Source organism: Notolepis coatsorum, assembly GCF_963971535.1.
Source record: "Notolepis coatsorum genome assembly, chromosome: 6".
NCBI classification, from domain to species: Eukaryota; Metazoa; Chordata; class Actinopteri; order Aulopiformes; family Paralepididae; genus Notolepis; species Notolepis coatsorum.
The window spans coordinates 176,430,040-176,455,659 of NC_140170.1; the positions used below are offsets into that span (position 1 = coordinate 176,430,040).

General features: G+C 44.8%; 1 pseudogene across 1 annotated transcript in view; it reads left to right on the forward strand.

Moving 5' to 3' along the window:
* LOC311229771 overlaps nucleotides 1-25,620 on the forward strand; it is a 106,844-nt pseudogene that overhangs the window by 16,402 nt on the left and 64,822 nt on the right. Inside the window, exon 2 of the transcript in view lies at nucleotides 23,927-24,844. The product of the transcript in view is annotated as an uncharacterized misc_RNA (transcript). The remainder of the gene's footprint in view (nucleotides 1-23,926; nucleotides 24,845-25,620) is intronic.

Here is a 25,620-nt window from a genome sequence, read left to right on the forward strand (position 1 = left end):
ACGCACACACACACACACGCATGGATGCACGCACCCACCCAAGCACACACACACACACACACACACACACACACACACACACACACACACACACACACACACACACACACACACACACACACACACACACACACACACACACACACACACACACACACACACACACACACACACACACACACACACACACACACACACACACACCTGCAACTAACTGCAGCTCCAGTAGCTTCTACAACCAGATGAGACTCAGGTCAGAGAGAGGGAGAGGGAGAGGGAGAGAGAGAGAGAGAGAGAGAGAGAGAGAGAGAGAGAGAGAGAGAGAGAGAGAGAGAGAGAGAGAGAGAGAGAGAGAGAGAGAGAGAGAGAGAGAGAGAGAGAGAGAGAAAGAGAGAGATAGGCAAAGAGAGAGAGAGGTGGATGAGAGGAGCGAGAGGTGGATGAATGGAGAGAGAGACACAAAAAGTCGAAGAGAATAGAGTGAGAGGTGGAGGAAATGATCTATATACAGACACAGATCACATCTCAGACATCAGAATGATCTGACCAATCACATCTCAGACATCAGAATGATCTGATCAATCACATCTCAGGAAGAGAGGGGGGAAGAGGACAGAGAGAAAGAAGGATAGAGAGAGAAGGATGGATAAAGAAGGATAGAGAGAGAAGGATAGAGAGAAGGATGGATACTAGCAAAATAAAAACTAGCATCCTTGCTAAATCCTGTGTATTTACACTGCATTTATTTGTAGTGTCCATTAATATGCTCTGTCCCGTCTAAATATTCCTTTATTAAGCCATTTGTGTAAAAACACATTGGTAATTGTTGCAGCATTACAGTGTATGCATTTTTCATAAATTTTTTCACAGTAACAACAACACCAACACAGACACAGGACAAAAAACAGTGCAGTGGAGGATTAATAATTTAAATACATATATATAAAGTGTAAAGTGCAGAGTTCCAGTAAAGACCAGTGCAGTGCAGTGTCATTGTGCCAGTGTCACTTGGGGGATGGAGGGGGGGGGGGGGGGGACGACGACGACGACGACGACGACGACACAATAAAGAAGGATAGAGAAAGAAGGATAGAGAGAGATGGATGGATACAGAAGGATAGAGATAGAAGGATGGATAAAGAAGGATAGAGAAAGAAGGATATAGAGAGATGGATAGAGAGAGAGAAGGATCGAGACAGAAGGATCGCGAGAGAAGGAAAAAGAAAGGACATATATATATATTAAATGTCTCTCTGTCTATCTGTCTCTCTCTATCTGTCTTTCTCTCTCTCTGTCTTTCTCTCTCTCCCTGTCTCTCTCTCTGTCTCTCTCCATCTCTCTCTCTCTATCCCCCTTTCTCTCTGTCTGCCTCTCTCTCTCTCCCCCTCTCTCTTTTTCTCTCTCCCTCTCCCTCTCTCTCTGTCTCTTTCTCTCTCTGTGTCTCTCTGTCATTCAGCGTTAAGAAGCCAATTATACTGGAGAGGAGATGAGTTTCTGTGTGTCTAAAAATCAACTCAGGCCCATCCATCATCACCAGCACACTACCTCCTCCAGAGAAGAAGAAGAACTTCCTGTCACTGCAACGTCATGGCAACGAGAGGCGGGGAAACCCCGGGTCAGACCTGAGGCAACTACTGCCCTCAACTGCCCTCAGCTGAGAGCTCCAAAATGAATGGAGTGGAATGTAAAATTGCTCTTACCAGTCAGTACACGTAGAGGAGGCTTCAGTTCAGTTCAGTTCAGTTCAGTTCAGTTCAGGTCAGTTCAGTTCAGTTCAGTTCAATTCAATTCAGTTTACATTACAATTTTTGTCATTTAGCTGACGCTTTTATCCAAAGTTCAGTTCAGTTCAGTTCAGTTCAGTTCAGTTCAGTTCAATTCAGTTCAGTTCACAAACTCAGCAAGACCGACGGCTTCTCAGTTACAGTGGGTGACAATATTGTCACAAGGAAAGAAGAAATGACCTACCTGGGTTCCATCCTAGAGGCAAATCTTTCCTGTGACAAAATGGCATCCAATGTAATAAAAAAAGTCAACCAACAAACTCGATTCTTGTACCGGATCTCCTCACTGGTAAACAAGAATACCCTGAAGACTCTGGCAGGAGCACTCATTCAAGGGTACTACGACTATGCTTGCACCTCACTATACCAAAGCACCTCAAAGGCGCTAAAAACAAGATTACAAACATCACAAAACAAACTGGTCAGACTTCTACTTGACCTTACTCCTAGAACCCACCTCACCCCTGCCCACTTTGACAACCTAGGGTGGCTTAGAGTAGACGACAGAGTACAGCAACTTGCAATGGGCCTGGTCTACAAGATACACTACACGACCAAGGTACCCATGTACATGTCAAAATACTTCCCAAAGGTCAGTGAATACCACGATCACAACACCAGAGGGAGCTCCACAAATCATGTTAAACCCAGATTCGGCTCAAACAAGGGACTAAACACGTTTCGCAATTATGCCACATCAATGTGGAACGCCCTACCCAAAGCTGTAAAGGAATGTGAATCACTACCCACTTTCAAAAACACTCTCAAAGAACACCTACGGGAGACTGCAATTCGAAACTGGCCCCTGTAAATGTCCTAACCCAACCCCCTCCAATGTACAGTAAATGACCAAGTATGGTTTTGTCAATATTCCAATGTACAGTTTTGCTTGTACAGTTGTACAGTGTCCCCCACCCACCCACCCCTCCTACCCAACCCCCCACCCCACCCCACCCACCCAACCACCTTCAATGTACAGTCCCCCGCCCACCCCAACCCCACCCCACCTACCCAACCTCCTCCAATGTACAGTTTCTACGTCAAATGTATATACTCTCTTTTCTGGACTCTTTTTGTATCACAAACAGTACTGTATTTGCAAATCTGGTATGTCATAAATGTATAGATGTAGCAGTACTGTCTATCTGTATGTCAGTTATGATGAATTGAAAATGGGGGACCCTGATGTAAACAAGACGAAAGTCTTTCTCTGGTCTGCATCCCCTTAACAATTGTGTGTATTGAGCTGTACTGTACTGTACCCATTCTGCAATCTGTTAATAACGTTTTCAATCAATCAATCAATCAATCAATCAATCAATCAATCAATCAATCAATCAATCAATCAATCAATCAGTTCAGTCAAAGTCAAAGTCAAAGTCAAAGATTTGATTTGCCATGTATGGACGAATCCACATTGGATACAGGTACAGAGCAAACACTGTGTGTCTACAACTAATCCAATACAGGAGCAGAGTAGAAACAGTACAGGAAAAATATGTAAAAACACAGACAGTATAAAAGGACAAATGCAAAAATTGATATCAACATCCCCTAAAAGTGCATAATGCATAGAGGCACAAATTACAGTAAAAGTGCATATAATCAAAGTGCATGATGCACAGACACACAAAAAAAGCACTTCCACAAACCTGACTAATAACACTAATAAACACACAGAAACAAAATAGGATAAAATACAAAACTAGCCTTTGGAGTTATTCAGGCTGCGCACAGCACTTGGGAAGAAGCTCTTAGTAAACCGAGAGGTAGAGCATGTGATAGAGTGGTAACGTCTGCCAGAGGGGAGGGGGACAAAGAGGCCTGCGGCTGGGTGACCAGAGGGGTCGTTGATAATGCCAGAGGCACGGGAAATCAGCCTGGCACCATAGATCTCTTCTAGAGCTGGCAGGCTAAACCCGATTGTCTTGCGTGCGAGACGCACAATTCTGTTCAGAGATTTCTTCTCCTGGTCTGTGATGTTACCAAACCATATAGTACAGGAGGAAGTAAGAACGCTCTCGATCACACAGCGATAGAAGTTGTGTAGAATCACTGTAAGGGTCCACAATTCCCAGGACTTTTCTCCCCTGTCTGTACTCCTCAAGAGCCTCCACCTTTTCACATTCTCTCCCATGGTCTCCCTCCACTCATGAACAACATTCCTCCGCCTATTCTAGGACCCTTCTCTCCTCTCTGTACTCCTCAACAACCCCCACCTTTACCCCCACCTTTGCACAGACATTTCCCATCTGTACCTCCCCCTGCTGGACATTCATCTGAACTTGCCCTTATCTCCCTCATGCATACCCTCCTGGTGCACTGGTGTATCTTTAATGTCTACATGTCTCTCCGTGCCCTTCCCCTGCTACATTGTCTCTTGTTCCCTTGTTAATTGTTATGTTTATTAGTTCTTTGTATGGTTGTTATGTTTACTCTGTCTAGTGTTCAGTCTTTTCTTGTGTGTGTTAGTTCTGTGTGCTTCCCTGTTTATTCCCCAGTGTGTTTGGCCTTGTGTTTTCCTGTAGCCCTGTGTGTTAGTTCTGCTTTCCCTCTCATGTGCGTCTCGTTTTGCTAATTGCCCTGCTGTCTCTCTAGTGTTAATTGTTCCCCCTATATCTGGTGTGTGTTCCCTACTCTTGTTGTCGGTTCATTGTTTCGGTTCCATGTTTGATGTCCACGTCCTTGTTCATGTGCTGTTCTCCTGTGTTCCTAGTAAGTTTCCTAAGTGTCAATTTGTTTGTTCCACCATTCTTTGTTTTCGTGTAAAGTTCGTCTAGTTTGTTAGGGTTTTATTTGTAGTCAGTTGTTCTATTTTTCTTTGCCTGCCTTGCAGTGAATTTGTGTTGTGCCTTTGGATTTGCTCTCATTTATGAGATTATTCTTTATTTAGTATTTTGCCCTCTGCCAGTCTTAGCTGAGCTATTCCTTGTTTTGTTTGCTGCTGCCTTTGAAGTAAAGACTTTTTATACTATTCACCCCTGGCTCCACGTCTCGTATTGCCTGTTACCTCTTATCCTCATTCTGTTCAGCAATTGGGTCCTCCGACAACACTATCTGTAACAATCACCCTGTTATTTGTGAACTCTTTCAGTTTCCTGAGAAAGAAAATACGTTGCTGGGACTTTTTAACAATGGTTCTGGTATTGGAGTGCCAGCTCAGGTCATTTGAAATAGTGACCCCAAGAAATGTAAAACCGCTCACCATCTCCACCTCTGAGCCATTTATGGTAATGGGGAGATGGGGTACCTTGCTACGTCTAAAATCGATGACTAGCTCCTTCGTTTTGGAGGCATTCAGGGTGAGGTTATTGGTCTCACTCCACCTAACTAGGTTCTGCACCTCTGATCTGTAAAATGACTCATCATTTGAGTTTATACGCCCAATGACCGTGGTATCATCAGCATACTTTACTATCAGATTGTTATCATAGGAAGCAGTACAGTCATGAGTGCAGAGAGAGAACAGTAAAGGGCTGAGAATGCAGCCTTGTGGAGAACCAGTACTTAAAACAATTTCATCAGACATGTTGTTTCCAATCCTGACTCTTTGAGGTCTCAAAATTAAAAAGCTAAGAATCCATTCACAGATAGCGTCGCATAGACCCAGACACTGAAGTTTGTGGATCAGATTAGATGGAATACGCGTATTAAAAGCAGAGCTATAGTCGATAAAAAACATTCTAACATAGGAGTTTTTCTTATCTAAGTGTTCATACACAGGATTAAGAGCTAAGGAAATAGCATCATCTACTGATCTATTTCTCTTGTAGGCGAACTGCCAGGGATCAAGACAGGTAGGAATCTGACCTTTTATATAATTCACCGCTAGCCTCTCTAAACATTTCATTAAAACTGAGGTTAGAGCAATAGGTCTGTAATCATTAAGACAAGTCACAGGTGATTTCTTGGGAACCGGAATGATAGTAGATTCCTTGAAGCTCCTTGGAACAAGGCGGCGCTCCAGTGACATATTAAAAAGGTCTGTGAGCACAGGGGCAAGCTGCTCAGAGCAGAGTCTGACGGCCCTGGGAGGAGTGCCATCAGGGCCAGTGGCTTTCCTAGCCTTAGTACTGGACAGGACCTTGCGCACCTCATGTTCTGTGACAGTCAGCCCAGACAAGTCACTGGAGTTGGAAGGAATAAAAACAGGACGCTCTGTGTTACTTTCATCAAATCTGGAGTAAAAGTTATTCAGTCTACCGGGAAGCGAGTGATCACCTTCAGCGGAGGCGAGGCCCCTGGGCTTGTAGGAAGTGATAGTGTTCAGTCCCTGCCACATCCGACGGGGGTCACTGCCAGAGAAATGTCCTTCAATACGTTCTCCATAGGAGCGCTTGGCGGCTCTTATTGACCGCTCCAGCGAGTATCTAGCCAGTTTATAACTGGTTGCATCCCCAGATTTAAAAGCAGTAGCTCGTTCAGTAAGTTTGAGTCTAACATCAGAGTTAAGCCATGGTTTTTGGTTTGAGTATTGCTTAACCACCTTGCGGGGAATGCACAAGTCAATACAAAAGTTGATATATCCAATGACAGCATCACAGTATTGGTCAAGGTCCTCACATTTAAAAACAGACCAGTCTGTGGCGTCGAGACACCCTTGTAATAGTGTTTCAGCATCTTTAGTCCAACATTGAGTGGAGCGTACCGTCGGTTTGATTTGTCTATTTTTCTGAGTATATGACGGTAGAAGAAGAATCGATTGATGATCGGATTTACCAAAAGCTGGCCTTGGGAGAGACCTGTAAGCAGCTTTTATGTTGCTATAGCAATGATCCAGGATTTTGTTTACAAACAGCAATAATAAAGATAGCTGGGAATTCTCTAGGGAGATAAACGGGGCGACATTTAATGACTAGGCATTCAAGATTAGTATTGCAGGTCTTGTTCATGACCGTAGTATCGGTACACCACTTTTCATTCACAAGAAGACAGACCCCTCCTCCTTTGGTTTTGCCGGTGCACTCCTTCAGTCGGTCTGAGTGAAACACAGCGAATCCCGGAAGCTGAAAAGCTGAGTCTGGCGTGTTGCTGTCTAGCCACGTCTCCGTGAGACAGTACGTGGAGCAGTCTCTTGCCTCCCGCTGGAAGTGAATCCGCTCTCATCAGTTCATCGGTTTAGTTTGACAAGGACTGCATGTTCGCCAGGTAGATGGAGGGCAGTGGAGGCTTGAAAGGGCACTTGCGGAGTTTTACAAGCACCCCGCCTCGCCTGCCCCGGTGTCTGCGTCTTTGACGGCTCCCGTCACCTGCCGAGGGACATGCAGCGAAGTCCTTGCATCTGAGCTCGGGATTAACGTGGGAAACTTCCCGAACATCGTCGCGGATCCAGAGAAGTCATAGGTTGTAAAAATGTGCAGGGGTAAGGTGGGTTTTGTGAGTAAGGCCAAGCAGTAGTCTGACCAGTTTTGTGACGTTTGTAGCCTAGTTTTAAGGGCCTTTGAGGTGCTTTGGTACCATGAGGTGCAATCATAGTCGTAGTACCCTTGAATGAGTGCTCCTGTTAGAGTCTTCAAGGTATTCTTGTTTACCAGAGAGGAGATCCGGTACAATAATCTTGTTTGCTGGTTGACTTTTTGCCATTTTGTCACAGGAAAGATTTGCCTCTAGGATGGAACCCAGGTAGGTAATTTCATCTTTTCTTGTGACAATATTGTCCCCCACTGTAACAGAGAAGCCGTTGCAGGGCTGTACGCTAAGCTTTTTCACTAGGGGCACACTTGCCCCTAAATGAGAAATTTAGGGGCAAAGAATATTTTTTAGGGGCAAATTTTTAAATAACTATTTTACCATTATAGTAGGGCTGGGCGATATGGCCTCTAAATGATATTGCGATATTTTTTGGCCATATCACGATACACAATATATATCGCAATATTTTGACATTTCCTAAAGCACTTAAAATGCTTGATTTAACCCTTTGATGCATACAGTCACGCCAATATGATGATTATAATAAGTCCCTGCAACATATGTTTGCATTATTAAACCATGAAGATGCTTTAAAAAATTATTGAATGAAAATGTACTAAGAGTAGTCTACTGACACACTAATAAAAAAAATTATTTACATCTAAGACTATTTATATAAAAACTCTTGGGTGCCCTTTTTTTGCACAGTACTGTGTTTTCTATCCACTTTAGCCAAACACACACACACACACACATATATATATATATATATATATATATATATATATATATATATATATATATATATATATACTACTGTGAGAAAATAATAATTACACACAAAGGGATAATGGCTTATAGCAGACTTAATGATTTTAGAATATTTCAGATAATGAAATTAAATGTTTATCATCAACTATCCAGTTAGTATTTATACTGTCTGTAACGTTTGGCTACTTTAAATCATTGAATGTAGAGAGAGAGAGAGAGCGAGAGAGCGAGAGAGAGAGAGAGAGAGAGCGAGAGAGAGAGAGAGAGAGAGGGGGCGAGAACGCACAAGAGACCCAGCCCCCCCCCCCCCCCCCCCCCCGGGTTTTGTTCTAGGTTCGCGTTTTGATCGTCTAAGCTGCCGTAGGTGATGACGTCACACTCTAATGTAAACAGGAAGAGTCTAACACGGAGATGGAAAGTGGATGATATACAGAAACGAATAACTAATAAATATGAAGTTATGTTTAAACTTCTGTTGTCAAGCGTTGTCACTTGTCAATATAACCCACCCCCTTTCCTCACTTTTCCACCGTCCCTGCTTCACTCGGGACCACCAGCTAACGTTAGCCTATAGCTCCGCCGTCCCTGCTTCACTCGGGACCACCAGCTAACGTTAGCCCATTGCTCGTGTCAATTAAATTGCATGTTATTAAATGTCCGCGCTGGTCTGTCTAATGAAATTACAACCGCAACATTATGTCGCCTGTACAGCCCTGGTTGTAGGCTAATGTTAGTGTAGTGAAATGCGAATGAAGGGGTGAAATCACTATTCGCAAGCTTGCGAGTAGATATAATTTTTTCATTCGCACCGGCCAAATTAGGGGGCAATTTGCGACGATCTCGTCGCAGCGTACAGGCCTGCGTTGGCCTTGCTGAGTTTGCTATTTGATCCAAAGAGAATGGATTCTGTTTTACCCAGGTGTAATGATAGTTTGTTATCAACGAGCCAGGTGCAGATTCTACCGAGTTCAGAGCTGAGGGCTTTTTCAACCTGCAACTTGTCCCTGTCAGAGACCAGCAGGGCTGAGTTGCCTGCGAACAGGAACAAGTTGCAGTCACAAGCTGATGACATGTCATTTGCATAAATTAGGAACAGTAGCGGTCCTAGTATGCTTCCTTGTGGAACACCACAGCTCACTGGGAGGGGGGGGGGGGGCAGTGTACCGTTCACCTCCACCATCTGTTCTCTCCCCTCCAGGTAGGATTGCATCAAGCTCACTGTTGAACTATCAAAACCAATTGCTTTTAGCTTATCAATCAGAATGGAGTGATTGACAGTGTCGAAAGCCTTTTGGAGGTCCAGCATGCCCATGCCGCAGTATTTGCCCACGTCCACCTCTTGTTTGATGTGGTCATTCAAATAGAGAAGGCATGTGTCAGTGGAATGGGATGTTCTGAAGCCAGATTGGAATTCGTAGATGAGCGTTTTTTCCGCCAGGTACTTTTCGACCTGTTCGTAGAAAATGTTTTCCATAACTTTCGAGATGGAGGTAAGAATAGAAACAGGGCGGTAGTTGCCTGGGTCTAATTTGCTGCCTTTTTGTGCAGTGGGGTCACTCTCACAATTTTTTCTATCTTTGGGGACGTGTCCCTGTTTTATGGAGAGGTTTATTATGTGGGTGATGACTGGGGTGATGGTGGCTGCTGAGTCTCTGAGGAATTTGGAGGGGATATTGTTATGGCCAGTGGTCTTATTAGGTTTGAAATGTATACATTTACATTTATAGTTTGAAATCGTCTTTGCAGACCCCTAGGTTTTTGTAGAAGGCTAGGATGTGTTCTACTCCAAAATGCCCAGTGTGGGAGGGTAGTTTATTAACCAGTGTTGTGGCTATGTTTGTAAAGAATGTTTAAGTAATTGGCCACATCCAGCTTGTCTGTGATGAGAGTGTTTTCTGTTTTAATGTTGATGTTTATAAATCTGGTTTTCAGTTTCTTACTGCAGCCTAGTTGGTTGTTGAGTAATTTCCAAAGCTCTGTGAGTTTGTTTTTGTTTTCCTCCATTTGATCATTGATGACGTTTTTTTGTGCTGATTTGATCATGTTATTTACATCGTTTCTTTGTCTGTTTCTTTGTTGTTTGAGTTTAACCACGTGGACTTGGAGATCACTGTTGGAGCTTTTGGCAAGCTTTGACTGACTTTTATGAAGTCAAGAGCATTTTTTGTCTCTGGTTTTCATAGCGGTCAGTATGTCTGAATGCATCCATGACTCAGCGCGATTTTTAACCCTGGTGATTTTGAGGGGGGCCATGTTGTTTACTAGTATTGATGAGAATTTGGTATCTAAGTAATACCAATATCTAAGTAAAGTGTAGAAACAATAGATAATAACTAAGTAAAGTGTAGAAACAATAGATAATGGCTAAGTAAAGTGTAACAACAATAGATAATGGCTAAGGTCTCTCCATGTTTTGGAATAATTGAGAGACTTGATTCAGATTCATTATTCTGAAATCTGTTGTCTGCATTCTGAGTCAAAATCCCAATTTTTGTGAAAATAAACTCTAAAGTATGTATACGAGTGGACGGTATTAAACCTTTATTGGTAAGAGGGTCCTGGTGACCGGAGGGCAGGAACCTAGTGGAAGGATGAGTGTCGAGGGTCAGTGACCATCAGTACTTGGTGACCGCAGGGTCATTCGTTCAAGTTTCAGGTCAAATCTGCATGTAGGGTTAGAGGACAGTGTGCTCCTTCATCCATACTGCATGTAGTGTTAGAGGACAGTGTGCTGCTTCATCCATACTGCATGTAGTGTTAGAGGACAGTGTGCTGCTCCTTCATCCATACTGCATGTAGGGTTAGAGGACAGTGTGCTGCTTCATCCATACTGCATGTAGTGTTAGAGGACAGTGTGCTCCTTCATCCATACTGCATGTAGAGTTAGAGGACAGTGTGCTCCTTCATCCATACTGCATGTAGTGTTAGAGGACAGTGTGCTCCTTCATCCATACTGCATGTAGTGTTAGAGGACAGTGTGCTGCTTCATCCATACTGCATGTAGGGTTAGAGGACAGTGTGCTCCTTCATCCATACTGCATGTAGGGTTAGAGGACAGTGTGCTGCTTCATCCATACTGCATGTAGTGTCAGAGGACAGTGTGCTGCTTCATCCATACTGCATGTAGGGTTAGAGGACAGTGTGCTCCTTCATCCATACTGCATGTAGGGTTAGAGGACAGTGTGCTCCTTCATCCATACTGCATGTAGTGTTAGAGGACAGTGTGCTCCTTCATCCATACTGCATGTAGAGTTAGAGGACAGTGTGCTCCTTCATCCATACTGCATGTAGAGTTAGAGGACAGTGTGCTCCTTCATCCATACTGCATGTAGGGTTAGAGGACAGTGTGCTCCTTCATCCATACTGCATGTAGTGTTAGAGGACAGTGTGCTGCTTCATCCATACTGCATGTAGTGTTAGAGGACAGTGTGTTGCTTCATCCATACTGCATGTAGTGTTAGAGGACAGTGTGTTGCTTCATCCATACTGCATGTAGTGTTAGAGGACAGTGTGCTGCTTCATCCATACTGCATGTAGTGTTAGAGGACAGTGTGCTCCTTCATCCATACTGCATGTAGTGTTAGAGGACAGTGTGCTCCTTCATCCATACTGCATGTGGTGTTAGAGGACAGTGTGCTGCTTCATCCATACTGCATGTAGTGTTAGAGGACAGTGTGCTCCTTCATCCATACTGCATGTAGTGTTAGAGGACAGTGTGCTCCTTCATCCATACTGCATGTAGTGTTAGAGGACAGTGTGCCCCTTCATCCATACTGCATGTAGTGTTAGAGGACAGTGTGCTCCTTCATCCATACTGCATGTAGTGTTAGAGGACAGTGTGCTCCTTCATCCATACTGCATGTAGTGTTAGAGGACAGTGTGCTCCTTCATCCATACTGCATGTAGGGTTAGAGGACAGTGTGCTGCTTCATCCATACTGCATGTAGTGTTAGAGGACAGTGTGCTCCTTCATCCATACTGCATGTAGAGTTAGAGGACAGTGTGCTGCTTCATCCATACTGCATGTAGTGTTAGAGGACAGTGTGCTCCTTCATCCATACTGCATGTAGTGTTAGAGGACAGTGTGCTGCTTCATCCATACTGTATGTAGTGTTAGAGGACAGTGTGCTGCTTCATCCATACTGCATGTAGTGTTAGAGGACAGTGTGCTCCTTCATCCATACTGCATGTAGTGTTAGAGGACAGTGTGCTGCTTCATCCATACTGCATGTAGAGTTAGAGGACAGTGTGCTGCTTCATCCATACTGCATGTAGTGTTAGAGGACAGTGTGCTGCTTCATCCATACTGCATGTAGAGTTAGAGGACAGTGTGCTCCTTCATCCATACTGCATGTAGTGTTAGAGGACAGTGTGCTGCTTCATCCATACTGCATGTAGTGTTAGAGGACAGTGTGCTCCTTCATCCATACTGCATGTAGTGTTAGAGGACAGTGTGCTGCTTCATCCATACTGCATGTAGTGTTAGAGGACAGTGTGCTCCTTCATCCATACTGCATGTAGGGTTAGAGGACAGTGTGCTCCTTCATCCATACTGCATGTAGAGTTAGAGGACAGTGTGCTCCTTCATCCATACTGCATGTAGGGTTAGAGGACAGTGTGCTCCTTCATCCATACTGCATGTAGTGTTAGAGGACAGTGTGCTCCTTCATCCATACTGCATGTAGGGTTAGAGGACAGTGTGCTCCTTCATCCATACTGCATGTAGTGTTAGAGGACAGTGTGCTCCTTCATCCATACTGCATGTAGAGTTAGAGGACAGTGTGCCCCTTCATCCATACTGCATGTAGTGTTAGAGGACAGTGTGCTCCTTCATCCATACTGCATGTAGTGTTAGAGGACAGTGTGCTGCTTCATTCATACTGCATGTAGGGTTAGAGGACAGTGTGCTCCTTCATCCATACTGCATGTAGTGTTAGAGGACAGTGTGCTGCTTCATCCATACTGCATGTAGGGTTAGAGGACAGTGTGCTGCTTCATCCATACTGCATGTAGTGTTAGAGGACAGTGTGCTGCTTCATCCATACTGCATGTAGAGTTAGAGGACAGTGTGCTGCTTCATCCATACTGCATGTAGTGTTAGAGGACAGTGTGCTCCTTCATCCATACTGCATGTAGAGTTAGAGGACAGTGTGCTGCTTCATCCATACTGCATGTAGTGTTAGAGGACAGTGTGCTCCTTCATCCATACTGCATGTAGTGTTAGAGGACAGTGTGCTCCTTCATCCATACTGCATGTAGTGTTAGAGGACAGTGTGCTCCTTCATCCATACTGTATGTAGTGTTAGAGGACAGTGTGCTGCTTCATCCATACTGCATGTAGTGTTAGAGGACAGTGTGCTCCTTCATCCATACTGCATGTAGAGTTAGAGGACAGTGTGCTGCTTCATCCATACTGCATGTAGTGTTAGAGGACAGTGTGCTGCTTCATCCATACTGCATGTAGAGTTAGAGGACAGTGTGCTGCTTCATCCATACTGCATGTAGTGTTAGAGGACAGTGTGCTGCTTCATCCATACTGCATGTAGTGTTAGAGGACAGTGTGCTCCTTCATCCATACTGCATGTAGAGTTGGAGGACAGTGTGCTCCTTCATCCATACTGCATGTAGTGTTAGAGGACAGTGTGCTGCTTCATCCATACTGCATGTAGTGTTAGAGGACAGTGTGCTGCTTCATCCATACTGCATGTAGTGTTAGAGGACAGTGTGCTCCTTCATCCATACTGCATGTAGTGTTAGAGGACAGTGTGCTGCTTCATCCATACTGCATGTAGTGTTAGAGGACAGTGTGCTGCTTCATCCATACTGCATGTAGTGTTAGAGGACAGTGTGCTCCTTCATCCATACTGCATGTAGTGTTAGAGGACAGTGTGCTGCTTCATCCATACTGCATGTAGAGTTAGAGGACAGTGTGCTGCTTCATCCATACTGCATGTAGAGTTAGAGGACAGTGTGCTGCTTCATCCATACTGCATGTAGTGTTAGAGGACAGTGTGCTGCTTCATCCATACTGCATGTAGGGTTAGAGGACAGTGTGCTCCTTCATCCATACTGCATGTAGTGTTAGAGGACAGTGTGCTGCTTCATCCATACTGCATGTAGTGTTAGAGGACAGTGTGCTCCTCTTCATCCATACTGCATGTAGTGTTAGAGGACAGTGTGCTGCTTCATCCATACTGCATGTAGTGTTAGAGGACAGTGTGCTCCTTCATCCATACTGCATGTAGGGTTAGAGGACAGTGTGCTCCTTCATCCATACTGCATGTAGAGTTAGAGGACAGTGTGCTCCTTCATCCATACTGCATGTAGGGTTAGAGGACAGTGTGCTCCTTCATCCATACTGCATGTAGTGTTAGAGGACAGTGTGCTCCTTCATCCATACTGCATGTAGGGTTAGAGGACAGTGTGCTGCTTCATCCATACTGCATGTAGAGTTAGAGGACAGTGTGCCCCTTCATCCATACTGCATGTAGTGTTAGAGGACAGTGTGCTCCTTCATCCATACTGCATGTAGTGTTAGAGGACAGTGTGCTGCTTCATTCATACTGCATGTAGGGTTAGAGGACAGTGTGCTCCTTCATCCATACTGCATGTAGTGTTAGAGGACAGTGTGCTGCTTCATCCATACTGCATGTAGGGTTAGAGGACAGTGTGCTGCTTCATCCATACTGCATGTAGTGTTAGAGGACAGTGTGCTGCTTCATCCATACTGCATGTAGAGTTAGAGGACAGTGTGCTGCTTCATCCATACTGCATGTAGTGTTAGAGGACAGTGTGCTCCTTCATCCATACTGCATGTAGTGTTAGAGGACAGTGTGCTCCTTCATCCATACTGCATGTAGTGTTAGAGGACAGTGTGCTCCTTCATCCATACTGCATGTAGTGTTAGAGGACAGTGTGCTGCTTCATCCATACTGCATGTAGAGTTAGAGGACAGTGTGCTGCTTCATCCATACTGCATGTAGTGTTAGAGGACAGTGTGCTGCTTCATCCATACTGCATGTAGTGTTAGAGGACAGTGTGCTCCTTCATCCATACTGCATGTAGAGTTGGAGGACAGTGTGCTCCTTCATCCATACTGCATGTAGTGTTAGAGGACAGTGTGCTGCTTCATCCATACTGCATGTAGTGTTAGATGACAGTGTGCTGCTTCATCCATACTGCATGTAGTGTTAGAGGACAGTGTGCTGCTTCATCCATACTGCATGTAGTGTTAGAGGACAGTGTGCTCCTTCATCCATACTGCATGTAGTGTTAGAGGACAGTGTGCTGCTTCATCCATACTGCATGTAGTGTTAGAGGACAGTGTGCTCCTTCATCCATACTGCATGTAGTGTTAGAGGACAGTGTGCTGCTTCATCCATACTGCATGTAGTGTTAGAGGACAGTGTGCTCCTTCATCCATACTGCATGTAGTGTTAGAGGACAGTGTGCTGCTTCATCCATACTGCATGTAGTGTTAGAGGACAGTGTGCTGCTTCATCCATACTGCATGTAGTGTTAGAGGACAGTGTGCTCCTTCATCCATACTGCATGTAGAGTTAGAGGACAGTGTGCTCCTTCATCCATACTGCATGTAGAGTTAGAGGACAGTGTGCTGCTTCATCCATACTGCATGTAGAGTTAGATGACAAGTTTCAAGTTTCTTTAATAGTTGTCATACAGAAGTACAGAATACTTTTATACAAAATGCTTCTTACTGTTACGCTCCAGAGACTGTGCAAGACAAGATAAGTATGAAATAAAATAACATAGTAAAATTAGAAGTAAAAAAATGAGGTCACAGTGTTCAGTTTAGACATATGTACAATGTTCGATGCAGAATAGACGTAGTTACCATACAATATACAATACTGTGCAGTGTACTAATATACAATACTATATAGTGCAAGGCAGAAATGGAGAAATGGGACGAGGTGCAATTTAGGTACAATTCACAGTAGGTGTACGAGTTGTAGTGCAAATCCTTTATCAATAAATATAAAGTGTAAGTGTGTTTGTGTGATCTAAAGTGTGGAGAGTGGGTGCTGCAGTGTGTTGTTTGTTTGAGTGAGTGTGTGCGTGTGGGTGTGTGTGCTGTGTGCATTTGATGGTTGTTGCATAGTGATTATTGTTCGTTTAGCGATTATTGTTCGTTTAGCAGCCTGATGGCCTGGGGATAGAAGCTTCTTCTGAGTCTTTCTGTGCTCGCCTTAAGACTCCGGTATCGCTTGCCTGACCGCAGCAGTTCAAAGAGGCAGTTGTTCGGGTGGCTCGAGTCCTTAATAATTCTCTTAGCCTTCCCCTTGCACCGCTTGTTGTAAATGTTCTGGAGGGTGGGAAGCCCCCCTCCAATTGTGCGTTCGGCTGAACGTGTCACTCTTTGTAGTCTGCTACGGTCTTGTGCAGTGCTATTCCCAAACCAGGAGGTGATGTTGCCGGTCAGGATGCTCTCTATTGTACATGAGTAGAAGTTCCTAAGGATCTTCTGACTGACTTGGAACTTCCTTAGGCGCCTGAGGAAGTAGAGGCGTTGTCGTGCCTTCTTCACAACACTGTCAATGTGTGTGGTCCATGTCAAGTCCTCGGATATGTGGGCTCCGAGGTACTTGAAACTGTTCACTCTCTCAACCGGTGCCCCGTCGATGCTGAGAGGGCTGTAGTCCTTGACCCCCGACCTCCTGAAGTCCACAATCATCTCTTTTGTTTTGCTGACGTTCAGGGAGAGGCAGTTCTCCTGACACCACTGTGACAGGTTCTCTACCTCTTCCAGGTAGGCCCTTTCGTCGTTGGCAGAGATCAGGCCCACCACTACTGTGTCATCAGCACATTTGATGATGGTGTTGTTGTTCCGCTGTGCTACGCAGTCATGTGTGTACAGGGAGTAGAGGAGGGGGCTCAGAACACAGCCCTGGGGGGCCCCTATGTTGAGCGTGATGGATGAGGAGGTGCAGTTGCCGGCTCTTACCACCTGGGGTCTGCCCGTCAGGAAGTCCAAGACCCACTGGCAGAGGTCATAGTTCAAGCCCAGGTCCCTGAGCTTGGCTATGAGTTTGGAGGGGACTATGGTATTGAATGCTGAGCTGTAGTCGATGAACAGCATTCTCACATAGTTCCCCTGCCTCTTGTCCAGGTGTGATGCTGCTGTGTGCAGCACATGGGCTATGGCGTCCTCCGTGGACCTGTTGGGGCGATATGCAAATTGCAGAGGGTCCAGGTTGATGGGAAGGGAGGAACAGATGTAGCCCTTCACTAGCTTCTCAAAGCACTTCATGGCTATGGAGGTGAGGGCTACAGGGCGGTAGTCGTTGAGGCAAGTGGGCGTAGATTTTTTGGGTACAGGGATGATGGTGGACTTCTTCAGACAGGTGGGGATGTCAGCCTGTTCCAAGGACAGGTTGAAGATGTCAGTGAATACCGGGGCCAGTTGGTCGGCACAGACTTTTAGGACGCGGCCGGGGATGCCGTCCGGTCCTGCTGCCTTCCTGATATTCACTTTTTTAAAGATCCGTCTCACCTCATGCTCTGTTACCCTGAACACTGAGTCTCATCAGCAGACCCCCCCCCCCCCATTGCCGTGGTTTGTGGGCTGGTGTTGTTATTCACAGCCTCAAACCTCGCATAGAAGGAATTGAGATAATTTGCTAAGGAGATGTCACTGTTCAGTTTGAGGGGGGTGCCTTTGTAGTCTGTCATTGTTCTGAGGCCCTGCCACATGCCTCTAGAGTCAGCCTGTTCAAACTGAAGTTCAACTTTATCCCTGTAACGCCGTTTTGCCTCTATTACTGCTCTCCTGACGTTGTATCTTGCCATCTTGTGTTCTTCCATGTTGCCTGTCACCAGCCCGGTGTTGTATGCTGATGTGCGCACTTTCAGAGCCTCACAGACGGATTTGTCTACCCAGGGCTTTTGATTTGGGTAGATTTTAATTTTGGTGGAGGGGATTGTTTCTTCTACCTGAGTACAGACATAGTCAATCACCGTTTCGGTGTATTCGTTAATATTGGCTGTGTTATCACGGAATACACTCCAGTCTGTGCATTCCAGTGCAGCTTGGAGTGACTCCTCTGACGTCACGGCCCAACGCTTAACCTCTCGCGAGACCACCGGCGTTCGCTTGAGACTTTGTTTGTACTTTGGCAAAAGAAATATTGCGGCGTGATCGGACTTACCGAATGGACTAAGAGCCTGTGACTTGTACCCATTCTTAAATTGCGAGTATACATGGTCTAATATGTTCTCGCCTCTGGTGGGACAGGTCACATGCTGATAGAAATTCGGCAACACCTTTTTAAGACGCGCGCTGTTGAAATCACCCAAAACCAAAATGGCAGCGTCAACATTAGCTGCCTGGAGTTTGTTTACCTCGTCGTGAAGTTTTGAAAGTGCGACCCCAGTGTTCGCGTGTGGTGGAATGTACACTCCGATGAGGATGATGGACGTTAACTCTCTTGGGAGGAAGAAGGGTCGACATTTTATCGTGATAAACTCCAGGTCTGGGGAGCAGTGGTTAGACAGTTCCTTTGTGTTGCCTAAATCGCACCACTCCTTGTTTATCATGAAGGCAATGCCGCCTCCTTTCTTCTTTAGTGACTCTTCTGCCGTCCGGTCCTTGCGGAGAACGAAGAAGTGGTCTGCCGGTTCTATTGCGTGATTCGGGACATCTGGACTCAGCCAAGTTTCTGTGAAACAGAGGACGTTACAATCCCGAATGTCCCTCTGGAATTGGATCCGTGCTCTGATGTCGTCTAGTTTATTTCCTATCGATTGCACATTGGCCAACAATATGCTGGGCAATGTGGTTCTGTGTCGTTTGGACCTCAGTCTGTTTCGGACCCCGGCTCTCTTTCCACGTCTTCGCGGCGGCTTCTCCTGGTCTTGGCCATGGCCACAACAAAGGATCTCGGCGGGCCATTTCTGCTGTTCAGCGATCCGATCCAGAGAGCAATCCAAACGGTAAGTTTTCCTTAATCCAATGTCAATGATTGACTGACGGTCATACACATATAATGCACCAACAGTTGGTGCAAATAAAACTCCTAATACTATAAAAATTAACAAAAGAAAGCACAGTCTCGACGGAGCGATCAGAAAGGCAGCCATCAGTGCAGCGCCAGTTCATGTTCCTTCATCCATACTGCATGTAGGGTAAGAGGACAGTGTGCTCCTTCATCCATACTGCATGTAGGGTTAGAGGACAGTGTGCAACAGAAGAAGAAGAGCCTGTCATAAAGCAACAGAAGAAGAAGAGCCTGCCATAAAGCAACAGAAGAAGAAGAAGAGCCTGTTATAAAGCAACAGAAGAAGAAGAGGCTGTCATAAAGCAACAGAAGAAGAGGCTGTCATAAAGCAACAGAAGAAGAAGAAGAAGAGCCTGTTATAAAGCAACAGAAGAAGAATAGCCTGTTATAAAGCAACAGAAGAAGAAGAGCCTGTTATAAAGCAACAGAAGAAGAAGAGCCTGTTATAAAGCAACAGAAGAAGAAGAGCCTGTCATAAAGCAACAGAAGAAGAAGAAGAAGAGCCTGTCATAAAGCAACAGAAAAAGAAGAGCAAGTGAATATGAAGCTGTTGACCTCAGGGGTTCAACAGAAAAAAATAATTATGTTTATAAACTGATTAACATATCCCTTTCTGTCTTTTTACTGTTAGTTGGTACAATTTTATTTTAAAAGAGAGTGGGTGTGAGAGTGAGAGAGAGAAAGAGTGAGGGAGAGATCCTGCAGAGTAGATTTGAAAAGCAGGAGGTGATAATAATGATCATCTCTCTTTCACTCATGCCTGCTATCTGTTAACTTTATCTCCTCCCCTCCTCTCCTCTCCTCTCCTCTCCCCTCTCCTCCCCTCCTCTCTCATCTCCTCTCCTCTCTCTCCTCTCATTTCCTCTCCTCTCCTCTCTTCTCATCTCCTCTCCTCTCTTCTCATCTCCTCTCCTCTCTCTCCTCTCATTTCCTCTCCTCCTCTCCTCTCCCCTCCTCTCTTCTCATCTCCTCTCCTCTCTGATCACACCCTGAAACAACATAATTCTGACAGAATGCATCATTATCATGGACATATGGTTCAGAATGACTACATATTCAGCTACAAGAGAAGCAGTCATCCCCATACACATAAGTGTGTGTGTGTGTGTGAGTGTGTGTGTGTGTGTGTGTGTGTGTGTGTGTGTGTGTGTGTGTGTGTGAAGGTGTGTGTGTCTGTGAGGGTGAGGTAATTGAACTCTGGCTGCTATGCAGGAATGAGAGCTGCTTTGTGCTGAGTCTTCTGGATTTATAACGACAGACACCCCTGGGAGCTCACTGGTATCATCACACACACACGCACGCACGCACGCACGCACGCACGCACGCACGCACGCACGCACGCACGCACGCACACACACACACACACACACACACACACACACACACACACACACACACACACACACACACACACACACACACACACACACACACACACACACACACACACAACACATACTTGTGTCTTGTATTACTGTAAGTAAGTAAGTAAGTAAGTAAGTAAGTAAGTAAGTAAGTAAGTAAGTAAGTAAGTAAGTAAGTAAGTAAGTAAGTAAGTAAGTAAGTAAGTACATTTTATTTGTATAGCGCTTTTCCAGATTAAAATCACAAAGTGCTTTACAGGCAGTAAAAGGTTAATCAGAATAGAATAATCACACATGTTACATCACATACAAGATTGTAGAATACTTCAAAATAAATAAATAAAAATATAATCACATATACACACATGTTATACCACATACATGATCAATTAAAAGCCTGACTGTATAAGAAGGTTTTTAGACCTTGTTTAAAAGACTCCACACTAATAGCAGACCTGGTTTCATAAGGTAGCTGATTCCATAGCTTGGGTGCTACGACTGAAAAAGCCCGGTCACCCTTGGTTTTTAGTTTGGTCCAGGGGACGACGAGCTCTCCTTGGTCAGAGGAGCGGAGAGCCCTATTTGGGCAGTAAGGGGTTATAAGCTCAGCAATGTAGCTTGGGGCTTCACCCTTTAAAGCCTTGTAGGTGGTGAGCGCAATTTTAAAATCAATCCTGTATTTTACAGGTAGCCAATGTAGTGTGGCTAATACAGGGGTAATGTGTTCTCTGCGTTTGGTTCTGGTTAACAATCTGGCGGCCGCATTCTGAATGATTTGAAGTTTAGCCAAAGCTGCTTTGTCAAGGCAAGTGAACAGAGAATTACAGTAGTCAATTCGTGAAGAAATAAAAACATGGATAACCTATTCAAGACAGTGATATGGGATATTGCGGCGTAATTTTGCAATATTTCTTAGTTGGAAAAAACAAGACCGGGTTAGTGACTTTAAGTGGTCATTAAAATTTAGAAACTGGTCAAAGATGACCCCCAGATTTCTTGAGCTTGGCTTCAGGTAAGCGGCTAGTGGACCAAGTGCAGTTACAACATCAGCTTTTTGTGTGTCTGGCCCGAAGTATAGTAACTCTGTTTTTCCCTTATTCAGCTGTAAGAAATTACTATCCATCCATGAATTGATCTTAGAGAAACAATCAACAAGAGCTGACAGCTTATGGGCATTTTGGGGTTTAAAAGAAAAATATAACTGGCTGTCGTCAGCATAAAAATTATAGCAAATGTCTTTAAATGAGCTGATAAGCTGTCCAAGGGGTAGCATATAGATGGAAAACAACAGCGGCCCCAGAACTGACCCCTGAGGGACCCCACACGTCAGTGGAGAGGTGACTGACATATTGTAACATGCGTTACTTTATGAAGAAAATGTCAATGTGTTGATAAATGAAGTGTGGGCCCAATATGTTAGGATATGCCAATGTCAGCATATTTGGGTCACTTGACCTTTAAGATTCCAGGTGTGGTTAGGGGCGGTCCTAACCATCAGGGGGCCATCTTGGATTGGAATCATGGCCTCATGGAGTTTTTGTTTGCTACTGCTATTGTGAGAGGAAGGATGGATTTTTCCAGGCCTCCTAAAAAATTCTCCAGTAACCAAGGACAGTTCAGCTACAGTGGTGTTTCCCAGTGGATTACTTCTTTTTCCTTTCCTTTTCTAAGATGTGGATCAACCCAGGACTTATCACCTTTTGGACACTCAAAGGTTTGAGTGTTGCTGGACAATACTAGCTCTACCATGCAGGCTGCATGGTCTGGTAGGCCTGAACATTATACATGGTTACATTAGACATGGTAACATTATACATGGTAACATTATACACAGTACATTATACACGGTACATTATACATGGTAAACATACATGGTAAACATACATGGTAACATCATACACGGTACATTATATATGGTAACATTGTACATGGTAAACATACATGGTAACATTATACACGGTACATTATACACGGTACATTATACATGGTAAACATACATGGTAAACATACATGGTAACATTATACACGGTACATTATACACGGTACATTATACATGGTAAACATACATGGTAAACATACATGGTAACATCATACATGGTACATTATATATGGTAACATTGTACATGGTAAACATACATGGTAACATTATACACGGTACATTATACACGGTACATTATACATGGTAAACATACATGGTAAACATACATGGTAACATCATACACGGTACATTATATATGGTAACATTGTACATGGTAAACATACATGGTAACATTATACACAGTACATTATACATGGTAACATTATACATGGTAAACATACATGGTAACATACATGGTAACATTATACACGGTACATTATATATGGTAACATTTATGTTGGGGCTAATGGACTGTAAAGCTGACAGGACCGTTCTTATTGGTTTGAGATGATTTTTGTTGTACCATACGTTGCTATGGGGTGCCCCATTTATTTTTATCCTCTTTTTGGTTAATACAACACTTTGAATTTAACACTGTTCCAGTACTCTCATTCTTTATAGCTGAACAGGTTTGTTTATTATTATCAAGCTTGTTACAGAAATGGCAACCACGAAGGGACCTTAAAAAAAAAAAAAGGAAAAAAAAATATATAAAATATTCTCAATGTTGTTGTTACGAGCTTTTGTTTTGTTTTGTTAGTTTGGGGTTGCTATACCATGGCTACATCTATGCATTCTCCTATTCCAGGGAGTATTGTTGAAGAAGAGATTGCCTCAGACCAGGGAGAGGGAGAACTTGCTGAGGCTCTTATAGACTTCACAGCTGGCCCTTTTGTGACAAGAAGAGATCCTGTACAGGATCTAGATGAGACTCTTGATGACTTGCATGTGAATGATGACGGCTCTGGGGGTAGTGAGGAACGGCAACCTGAGGTCACTGTTATCCATTCTGGCGCATTTGCTACCTCTGGGATGGGGGAAGCCGAAGTAGCTACTGACATTACACAGCTTCAGTCATGTTTGAGTGCTGTGGAAAGAGAGATCCAGGCTTTCCATATAAATACAACTAGACAAGATGACATTCTCAGGTGTTACATTGACCGTCAATGTCAACGACTACAACATACTTTTCAGAGCGATATTAATAACCTCCAATGGTCAATGGTGGAGTGTTTGAAAAGACGAGACAAACAGCTTAATGCTCAACTACAAAATCCCATCAGGAGGGCTAGCACTCCTGTACGGGATGATGCACCATCTGTTCACTTTTCAGAACATTTTGAACATGGTGGTATTGAAATGGGAACTGAGGAGCAAGGTTCCCTGCCTTTCATGCCTAGACCCTTGCCCTTGCCTCTACTGCCTGTAGTAAATACTCTACTGCTGCCTGGAGTAAGTCCTCTACTGCCTGGGCCAGACCCTCCACAGTGGCAGCCAGGTGAGCTGATCCAGTTTGAGTCTTCCTTTGAACATTCGCATAATGAGCACGAATCTGTGGAACAAGGTCTCACACCACTATGGGATGGGGCAATGGCTGCACCGCATAAAAAGAGGAAGCCCTTGGTGGGGCTGTACTTAGCAGCGACCCCTATAGCCCAGTGCGATCGGCAACGGGAGCGGAGAGAGGAAAGCAGAGAGCTCGAAGGCAGCAGCTCTCACCACCGCCGGTCCAGGTTACTATCTAGCACCGGGAAACACACTAGAGAGTCACCGCCGGCACAAGACCACCATTACCAACCAGTAACCATGAGCAGCGAAGCCGCCGAAGCTTCCGCGGCGGATAAGAAGGTCATCGCAACAAGAGTCTTGGGGACAGTCAAGTGGTTCAACGTCAAAAATGGATATGGTTTTATCAACAGGAATGACACGAAAGAGGACGTGTTTGTACACCAGACGGCCATAAAAAAGAACAACCCAAGGAAATACCTTCGCAGTGTTGGAGATGGAGACACTGTGGAGTTTGATGTGGTTGAAGGGGAGAAGGGAGCAGAGGCGGCCAACGTCACCGGCTCAGCAGGCGTTCCAGTCCAGGGGAGCAAGTACGCCGCTGACCGGAACCGCTACAGGCGCTACCCCCGCAGGAGGGGCCCACCCCGCAATGGAGAATACCCTGAGAACTACCAGAGCGATGGCGAGGGCGAGCCGCCGAGTAGCGGAAGTCGTGAAGGCCGCGAGAGGAGCAGCCGCGAGGGGGCAGAGAGCGCCCCAGAGGGAGACATGCAGCCACAGCAGCGCAGGCCCTCCTACCCAGGCAGACGGCGCTACCCGCCATACTTTGGAGGCGAAGGCGAAGAGAACCAGAGAGGTCCAGACCAGGGCAGCAACAAACCAATGAGACAGACCTACTACAGAGGCTTCCGACCAAGGGGTCCATCCAAAGTACCTCTTAACTCCATGTTAGAAAGGCAACAGCAAAGCCTGCAACAAGTTCAGCAAAATGTGGCTCAGGCCCAGGAGCATCAAGCTCGAGGCTACAATAGAAGGAGGTCTCCTGTCACATACCAAGTAGGAGAGAAGGTATGGGTTAAGTTGCACCCACTGTATGATGCCAAGGCCATGTTTATGGCAAAACTTGCTCCAAAGTGGAGAGGGCCAGCCACAGTTCTCAGATGTTTAGGGTCAGTGACCTACAGAGTAGCCATGGATAGCAGTCCTAACACCCATGAAACCTTGCATGTTGAGACCATGAAGATGTTGTATGGCAGTGGTACTACGCTTGGTGGGGGGGATGTGTAACATGCGTTACTTTATGAAGAAAATGTCAATGTGTTGATAAATGAAGTGTGGGCCCAATATGTTAGGATATGCCAATGTCAGCATATTTGGGTCACTTGACCTTTAAGATTCCAGGTATGGGTGTGGTTAGGGGCGGTCCTAACCATCAGGGGGCCATCTTGGATTGGAATCATGGCCTCATGGAGTTTTTGTTTGCTACTGCTATTGTGAGAGGAAGGAGGGATTTTTCCAGGCCTCCTAAAAGCTTCTCCAGTAACCAAGGACAGTTCAGCTACAGTGGTGTTTCCCAGTGGATTACTTCTTTTTCCTTTCCTTTTCTATGATGTGGATCAACCCAGGACTTATCACCTTTTGGACACTCAAAGGTTTGAGTGTTGCTGGACAATACTAGCTCTACCATGCAGGCTGCATGGTCTGGTAGGCCTGAACATTATACATGGTTACATTAGACATGGTAACATTATACATGGTAACATTATACATGGTAACATTATACACGGTACATTATACACGGTACATTATACATGGTAAACATACATGGTAAACATACATGGTAA